This window comes from Coffea arabica, chromosome 4c, assembly GCF_036785885.1.
Source record: "Coffea arabica cultivar ET-39 chromosome 4c, Coffea Arabica ET-39 HiFi, whole genome shotgun sequence".
NCBI classification, from domain to species: Eukaryota; Viridiplantae; Streptophyta; class Magnoliopsida; order Gentianales; family Rubiaceae; genus Coffea; species Coffea arabica.
In genome coordinates this window covers 42,916,160-42,926,173 of record NC_092316.1, presented here as the reverse complement: position 1 = coordinate 42,926,173, position 10,014 = coordinate 42,916,160, and positions in this window count along the sequence as shown.

Genomic DNA, 10,014 nt, shown 5'->3' with positions numbered 1-10,014 from the left:
CTTTAGGTCATATTGCATATTTTACTGCTTTAATAAATGGCATCATGCATAAGCCCTAGAAATGGAATCCTATATTAGGGATAAGCCGACCTTTTTTTCCCGTGGGTATCTAACCCTATTTTGGGAATTGCACGTTTAAATTCATGTTTAACTAGAGAGGTGGGACCCGTAGGTAAGGTATTTGACATCGATTTTCGTTCTTAGATGGGAAATCCTCGCCGCGTCCAACAGATGTTAGCAATACCAGTTGAGGTGCAAAAATGGCCCACATTGCTTTCGCCAAGCGAGATTAATCAAGTATCCACTCGATTGGGACCTATCGGGGATTTTAAAGACATTAAGTCCGATGGATATTTGGTAGAGGCTTTGGTGCACTTATGGGATCCCATCTGTTCTACTTTTAGGCTAGGGAAAGAAGAAATGACCATAACTATCGAGGAAATTGCTGGATTTCTCAATTTGCCGGTTCAGGGAACCGCCGTTATATTCCCATTAGCATCTGACAAAGTGGAGTTTTGTCGTTTTACCGGTATAAAGGAGTCAGTAATACAAGGGTTGGACCAGAATATAGAGGCAAAATTCTTGTTTGATCGATTCGCGTTAAGGGATGGTTTTGAAAGACATCGAGAGGATTTCTTGTTTACTTCTAGGGAAATATGGGATCGAAAGAGAGTTTGGGTGTATGGATTAGTCATGGCGGGAACTTATCTTTTTCCCAGGAAAGACAAAAAGATAGCCTTCAAACTCACCAAAATCATGTATGACCTGTTTTTAGGAATCAATAATAAGCCCTGTTCTATCATTCCAACCATTCTAGCCGATATTTTCATAGCCTGCTCTACCTGTCAGAGAGGGGGAAAGTTCTTTTGTGGTTCGAATTTAATCTTACATGTATGGGGGATGGAGCACTTCATGAGACGACCGGCTATTCCTGAGAGTCTACCAATGTCCGGATATAACTGGGTAATCACACATCACAAAAGGGTTGATAGCAGCAATTTGCCGTGTAATGCGTCCGAATTTGTGGATTTCTTGACGAATATGACCAATCAAAATGTTAGATGGGTATTGGATTGGACCAATTGTACCAAACCTATTCTTCGTACCAAGGCATCCGAATTTGTTCCTCTATGGGGTACCCAGGGTATCAATGCATACAATCCGAGGAGGTTTCTCCGACAATTAGGGCGAGTCCAAGATGTACCACCCGCAGTGGATCTGACTCCATTTGTCATCGTTTTCGATAAAGGGATATGTCCGAAGGAAATTCGAATGAAGACTCTTATTGATGAGGCCTGGGAAACGTTATCCGATGACGAACGCGTCAAGTACGTTCCGGAACTCAAACAAAGGGGATTGACCACTCCGCAATATGAAGACTGGATAGGAAGGTCCACCATACAAGAAACACAAGATGAGCCAGCCAAGGAGGTGGAAAGGTTAAAAGCCATTATTGAAGCAAGGGATAAGGAGATTCTGCAATTAAGTAAGTCCGTCGAAGCATACAAAGGGATGGCGGAGCAAAACAAGCAAATGTATGAGGGTGAGCGAGAAAAGCGTCAGGAGATGAAAAGAAAATGTGGGGAATTATATGATCAAGCCGAACGTGTCAAGTTGCCATATGCTAGGGAAACTAGGGATTCTATATTAGATAGACTCAAGAGCTTTGGTAATCTTGTACGGAATCGTCTTCATGACATGATGTAAATATTGGCAAGTTTATCAATGAAAGTGAATTTTCTTTTGCAATCATTTGGAATTATTGTCCAAGCAGGTTTGTATAACGGGTCCCACCTCGAAGGTGTTGCATCATGCTAGGCCTACCCTTGGCACAAAAAGGGTCCCCCCATAGGACATGCATCCGAATTGTTCGAATAGTTACTAACTCATGTCTTTTTCTTTTCCTCTTTTGAATAAATTGCAGAAATTCAATAACGATTGGTTTATTTAAAGCAGTCTTTTGCATTCTCAGGTAAAATTTCCAAAAATAGCTTTCCGGAAAAGCCCCATTATTACGCGATCCCGAAGTAAAGCTCAAAGGAATCGTGTAAACATGAATATTCAACCAGAATCATCCGATAAGACTACAGCGACTACACAGCCGGAAGTCACGAGTCCTGGAGTCCAGTTGGCCGAGTTACTTGCTAAGTTTGGGGAAATGGCCTCTGAAATGGCCACCCAAAAGAAATTAATAGATGAGCTTGTCAGTAGCGGGGTACAGCCGGAGCTTCCGCACGTAATACAACTGCAATCTGAACCCTTTGTTATTCCTACAGTTCAAACTACTGTTCCCATGCAAGGTCCACCCGAAGGGACTTTCACCTACCCCACCGTTCATCTGCCATACACTTACCCTCCTAATCCTTCATTTTTCCCTACTCATATGCAAGGCCCACAACCTCAAGTCACTGCAAATATACCACCTGAGACACAAGCTTTTTATTACCCCACCACTGAGCCTTATCTGCCGGACCATTTTATTCAAACCAAACCAGAGGTGGGAGGATCCTCTGCTCCCATTGATGTGAAGTTATTAAAGCGCCTGGACCGTTTCGATGAATTCATGAGGAAGAGTCAGGTGCTGAACAGGCAAGGAGTTTTGGATTACGATGAGCTGTGTCTCTTTCCGAATGTGCAACTGCCTGAGGGGTTCAAAACTCCTAAGTTTAACAAGTACGATGGGACGGGTAATCCCAAGACGCACCTCCGACTATTTGCAAACAAATTGGGAAAGCCTGTGGACGATGAAAACTTGCCTCTAAGGTTGTTCCCCGAAAGTCTGGAAGGGGACGCACTTGACTGGTATTCAAATCTGAAACCTGAAGACGTAAGAACCTGGATTGACTTGTCCAAGGCTTTCGTCAGGCAATATGAGTATAATTGTGAGTTGGCACCGACTAGAACCACCTTGGAAGGAACCAAAAGAAAACCCTCCGAAGATCACAAGACTTATGCCAAGAGGTGGAGGAAAATAGCTGCCAAGGTGGAGCCTCCGATGACCGAGGAAGAAATCATCCGTACTTTCATCAAGGCCCATGATCCTCCATATTTTGAAGAAATTTTCCGTATGACTGGATGTTCATTCGCGGCAATTGTAAATAAACTTGAAGAATTCGACGACTTTGTACGAGCCGGGAAAATTGTTAATGTGTCTGCCCTGAAATCGCAAGTGGAAGCTTTGCAAGGGCGAGGAAGCAGTGAAAAGAAACCACAATTCAAAAAGAAAGAAGGAGATACAACCTTTGTTTGGAACCACAACCCTTCACCCCGACCCCGATACCAGCACAACCCAACCTACCAGCAACCTTACCATTACTACTCAAACCCACACCCTGTATATACTACCAACATCCACCACCCTCGACCTCGCCCAAACTATACTAACCCACCTTCAGCCCCTTTTCAAATTTCTCAACCAAATCCACCCCAAAACCGACCTCGACCTCCATTTAACCCAAGATTTCCTCCTCCAAATAGACCTGCTTACAACTATCCTCAACCCACTGAACCCTACAACAGACCCCCTAGCCGTACTTTTACCAATTTAGGCAGGCCTTTAGACCAATTATATGACCAGTTAAGGGCCTCAGGGAAAATTGGCACAGTACCCCCTCCTACCTATCCGTATGGCATGCCCGCTTGGTATAACCCGCAAGCTGTTTGCGCATATCATTCGGGGGCCCCTGGGCATGCAACTTTGGATTGCAAGGCGCTAAAGCATAAAGTTCAGGATATGGTTGAGTCTGGAGAAATCGTGATCAGAAAGAGGGAGCCGCAAGGGCCAAACGTAAATCAAAACCCCTTGCCAGAGCATGTTGGGGTTATTATGGACGATGCGGAGTACGAGGAACAAATCAAGAAATTGGCAATAGAAGCTGAAGTGTTTGGGGTCACGGACCAACCGTTTGTCATAGAGTTGCCATTCGAAGAAGATAACAAGCCTTTTGTCTTGGACCTCACGCCAGCAGAGAATGAAGCTTTGAAACCGGTAGTCATCGAATTCCCGAAGCAGGAGCCCGTATTAAGTCTGCAACAAGTGCCGTGGAATTACGATGAGCCTAGCATACAGATCGGGGAGAATTCAACCGCAAAGAAGGAAGTGTCAGTAGTTACCAGATCGGGGAAGACTGTAAATCCATTTGAGACTACTACTCCAATTCAAGCCAATAGTTCTGAGCCACCCATCAAACCAACAATCACCGAGAAAGAAGCCGTGGATTTCCTTAAACGACTCCAGAGAAGTGAATACAACATAGTGGAAAAGCTAAGCAAATCACCTGCCCAGATAACCATGTTGGACCTACTTTTCTCTTCGGACATGCATAGGGATGCATTGATCGACGTATTAACAAGAGCTCAAATTCCGAGAGACATTTCTGTTGATAATTTTTCAAACGTGGTGGGGAGCGTATTATTCAACAAGCAAATTGTTTTTTCTGACGATGAATTGCCTACGGAGGGCATCGGACATAATAGGGCGTTGTACATAACAGTGAGGTGCAATGGAAAAATGCTGCCTAAGGTGTTAATCGATAATGGATCCGCACTGAATATCTGTCCTTGGAGTACCTTAGAGAAACTAGGGTTGCAAGACATCAAGCTGAGGCCTTCAGGGACTATCGTTAGAGGGTTTGATGGAGCGCAGAGGGAGCCAATAGGAGAGGCAGATTTAGTAATCGAGATGGGGCCCGCCCAATTTCAAATAACTTGCCAAGTCATGAACTTTCCGAGCATTTATAATATTTTACTTGGAAGGCCATGGATTCACAAGTCTGGGGCCGTGCCGTCTTCGTTGCATCAATTACTCAAGTTCGTGGTAAATGACAAACTAATCACTATCTTTGCTGAAGAGGACTGCCTGGTGATCACCGATTCTGGAGTTAAAGAGGAGGGTAGTCAAAGTGTTACCATGTCCCCTCACAGCACATCCGATATAGTCTCCGTAAGTTGGATAACCACGGAGGAACAAACTCTCTCAAAGGCCAGTGTAATGATGGCCAGAGAAATGATTCGTGGAGGATACAAATTCGACAAGGGGTTGGGGCGTGAACTGCAAGGGATCCTGAAGCCAGTGAAGATAGTAGAAAAGAGGGATACCTTCGGTTTGGGTTTCAGACCAACCGCCAAGGATTTCAAGGAGATGAAGGAGCGTAAAAGAGCAGAAAAAGAGGGCCGGCAAAGGGTTTTCGATATTCCACCGCTACGGTATACTTTTCCCCGGCCAGCTGAAATAATCACATCAGAGGGTAATTCAACTGAAGAAATCGAGGATAGTTTGTCCCAACTGTTCATTGGGGCAATATTTGAAGACAATTTCCCGAACGAGGCCGAATTTCCTGACATCCCTGAAGGGTCGATTTCCAATTGGACAGCCGAATTTCTGCCTATTCGGAAGGAGTTTCGGTAAACTGAAAGGGGTTTATCATTCATATGAATTCATGAAAAATACTTTTGCATCTGTAAATAGCCAATGAAAACAATTTTCCTTTTGCGCATGTAAATATTGTTAAATTTTCATTTTCACTTGCTTTCAATCAAAGGTCTTTATGAAAATGCACAAGTTGTTCTTGTCATGTTGTGTTGTCTATATTCATATTGTTTGTTCATTTGTTTGTTGTATGCTTATTTGCTTATTATCCCACATTCGTTAATTCTTTCAGATGGCCAAAAATAAAAATATTTGACCCTTTGGATATTACTGTTCTGGAATTCAATAATGACAATTTCTATATCACTCACGACTTGGAGGAATCCGAGTTCCGAAGCGAGAGTGATAATGAAGAGGTATTCGATTCTTTTGCAAAGGATTTTGAACAATATGAGGAAACACCAAAACCGAACTTGGAAGAGACAGAAACAGTAAACATTGGCACTAAGGATGAAGTTAAAGAGGTGCAAATCAGTATTCATTTGAATGAAAGGCAGAAAAAGGAGATGATTGAATTTTTGACTATGTTCCAGGATGTCTTTGCATGGTCCTACGACGATATGACGGGCATTTCAACCGATGTGGTAGTGCATAGGTTACCCACAGACCCTTCTTTTCCACCCATAAAACAAAAACCCCGAAAATTCAAACCAGATATGAGCCTCAAAATAAAAGAGCAAATTGAAAAACAACTCAAAACCAATATTATCATTGTTTCCCATTACCCAATTTGGCTTTCAAATCCAGTCCCTGTTCCAAAAAAGAGTGGAGAGGTGAGAGTTTGTGTTGACTATAGAGACCTTAATAAAGCCAGTCCTAAGGATGATTTTCCTCTACCAAATATTCACATTCTCTTAGACAATACTGCCGGACATGAGATTGAAACCTTTTGCGATTGTTTTGCTGGCTACCACCAAATTTTGATGGCAGAGGAGGATAGGGAGAAGACTGCTTTCATTACCCCTTGGGGCACATTTTGCTACCGAGTGATGCCTTTCGGTTTAAAGAATGCAGGGGCAACATATCAGAGGACCATGACAACCCTATTTCATGATATGATCCACCGGGAGATGGAGGTCTACGTGGATGATATTATAATCAAGTCTAAAAGGGCAGAGGACCACTTGGTTGATCTGAAGAAATTGTTCGAGAGACTACGGAAGTACAATTTGAAGTTAAATCCTGCAAAATGCGCCTTCGGAGCACCTGCGGGTAAGCTGTTGGGATTTATAGTCAGTAAGAGAGGCATAGAGATAGATCCAGCAAAAATCAAAGCAATTCGAGATATGCCGGTGCCAAAAACTCAGAAGGACGTGAGGGGTTTCTTAGGAAAGATCAATTTTATTGGGAGGTTCATCGGCCAACTAACTGCCACATGCGAGCCGTTGTTCAAATTATTGAGAAAGAATGTGCCGTTGTATTGGAATGAGGAGTGCCAACAAGCTTTTGACAAGATTAAAGATTATTTGTTGCATCCACCAGTCTTAGTGCCGCCCAAACCGGGCCGACCTTTGATTATGTATTTATCTGTGCTTGAAGGAGCAGTAGGGTGTGTTCTAGGTCAACATGACGACTCTGGAAGGAAAGAACAAGCCATTTACTATCTAAGCAAGAAGTTCACGCAGTACGAGGCTAATTATTCATTCATTGAGAAAAGCTGCTGTGCATTGGCCTGGGCAGCCCAAAAGCTTAGACACTATCTGTTGAGCCATACCACGTATCTTATTTCCCGGTCTGATCCTTTGAAGTATCTTTTGGAGAAGCCGATGCTGACTGGAAGATTGGCCAAATGGCAGATAATTCTATCAGAATTCGACATTGTGTTTACCTCGCAAAAGGCAGTCAAGGGGCAAGCTATAGCTGATCATTTGGCGGAAAATCCAAGAGATGATGATTATCAACCACTCCGTACTTATTTCCCTGACGAGAGGGTCCTATTTGTAGGCGCTGTAGACGATATAAGTGAACAAAGTCCTGAATGGAGGCTTTTCTTCGATGGAGCTTCGAATTCTCTCGGAGCTGGAATTGGAGCTGTTTTGGTGTCACCCGAAGGGAAGCACTACCCTGCCGCTGCTAAATTGCAATTTGCTTGCACAAACAATATGGCCGAATATGAAGCTTGCATTTTTGGTCTCAAAATGGCTTTAGAAATGGAAATCAAAGAGTTGATAGCTTTCAGTGATTCAGATTTGCTCGTACACCAGACTTTGAAGCAGTGGATAACCAAGGATTCGAAAATTCTTCCTTACCATTGTAGTTTGCTCACTTTGGCCAAGCAATTTCAAAATTTAGAGTTCAGACATCTCCCGAGAGCCCGAAATGCATTTGCCGACGCTTTGGCCACTCTAGCCTCTATGATCCAGTATCCAGATGAATTGAAAATCGAACCAATCCAGATTCAACTTCAAGACAAATCTGCCCACTGTTGGGTTGCAGACGAGTCCTCTGATAATATGCCTTGGTATAAGGATATTAAGGAATTTCTCAAAACGGGGTCTTACCCTCGGCATGCTAGTTCAAAGGATAAGAGTTTTTTGCGCAGAATGGTTTCCAAGTTTTTCTTAAGTGGAGAAGTGTTGTACAAAAGAACCTCGGATCTGAACCTTTTAAGGTGCATTGATGAGGATGAAGCTCAGTATATGATGAAAGAAGTGCACAGTGGTGTTTGTGGACCTCACATGAATGGCCATTTGCTGGCGAAGAAAATCATGAGAACCGGATACTTCTGGCTTACCATGGAGCATGATTGTATAGACTTTGTCCGGAGATGTATAAAATGCCAAATGCACGGTGATATTATACGCGCTCCACCCACTGAGTTGCATAGCATGACCGCCCCGTGGCCCTGTTCAATGTGGGGTATGGACGTAATTGGCACGATTGACCCGCCCGCTTCAAATGGGCATCGATTTATATTGGTGGCAATCGAGTACTTTACCAAATGGGTTGAAGCGGAGTCATTCAAACATGTAACGAAGAAAGTAGTGGCCAATTTCTTGAAGAATCACATCATTTGTCGCTTCGGAGTACCCGAGACGCTGATTACAGACAATGCCAAAAATCTGAACAATGACATGGTAGATGGACTATGTGAGCAGTTCAAAATCAGACACCGTAATTCTGCTATTTATAGGCCTCAGATGAATGGAGCCGTGGAAGCTGCGAACAAAAATTTGAAGAAGATTATCCGCAAAATGACAGAAAGGCACCGCGATTGGCATGAAAAGTTGCCCTATGCATTAATGGCGTATCGGACTTCTATCCGAACATCAACCGGGGCAACGCCGTATTCACTCATGTATGGAATGGAAGCTGTCTTACCAGCTGAAGTTGAAATTCCGTCGCTACGAATCCTTATGGAAGCTAAATTGGAAGAGGCCGATTGGTTGAAGCAACGACATGAGCAATTGACTTCGATCGACGAAAGGCGATTTAATGCTATTTGTCATGGTCAGTGCTATCAGAAACGGGTGGCCCGGGCTTACAACAAGAAAGTCCATCGGCGTGCATTCGAAGAAGGTGACAAAGTACTAAAGCGAATTTTGTCAATGCAAGATGAAGCTAAAGGCAAATTTGCTCCAAATTGGCAAGGGCCATTCATTGTCCAAAAGGTATTACCTGGCGGAGCTCTTATTTTGGCGGAAATGGATGGACGGGCTTTCCCTCAACCCATCAACTCAGATATGTGCAAAAAGTTTTTCATTTGATCATGCAAATTTTCTTAAGAAATTCATGCAAATGGCGAAATGCAAGTCAGGCCATCTTCTTTTACACTTATAAAACATTTTATCCCTACTTGTCCCCTTTGAGCCACCAGAATTGACAAATTTTCATTTGACAGCCCCTGAGAATTGCAAACCCCACACTGGGGCAGAGTTATTTTGAAAGAGAGATGAAAAGAAAAGAAAGCAGAAAACCCCACACTGGGGCAAAATTTAGTTTTAAAGAAAAATGCAAAAGTGAGGAAAAATGCAATGAAAGAATGCAAAAGAGAAAATCCAATTAAACTGGGGCAAATTTTCCTCGGTTTCATTTCAAATGGTGCAATCTCAGTTCATTTCACACCTCTTATCAAAATCTGCTTTTAAGCCTGAACTTTTCTTGAAAACACCCCACCTGACCTCATTACAAAAGCCCAAAGTCCTGGCTTTCGTCATTTGCTGCATTTCTACTAGAAAATTTGTTAATCAACTGGCAGGTGATGTCCGTAATGCCTTCGCCCAATTTCTCAAGGGAAGTGCATTTTACTGATGCTAGAATCTTTAATGCATATTTCTGAGTCGACTGTGGTCAAGAGATTTCGTTGTTCTTTAGGTGAAAACCCGAAAGGGCGCCTCAAAAAAAAAAGAAAAAAAAAAAAGAAAAAAAAAATCAAAAAGGGGTGGGGGCAACCTTGGTGAAAACCCGAAAGGGCGCCAAGGTCGGTTTTTCGCAACGGATGAGCACGATAAGGGACAGCTGGTGACCTGGTTCATTGAGACTTTTCCTCATGTTTGTGATATTTCTGCCAGTATCGAATTCCGAAACAGATATACCCCAAGTTTCGAATATAATATTATTTGGCCAAACTTGTACAAACATTCTTT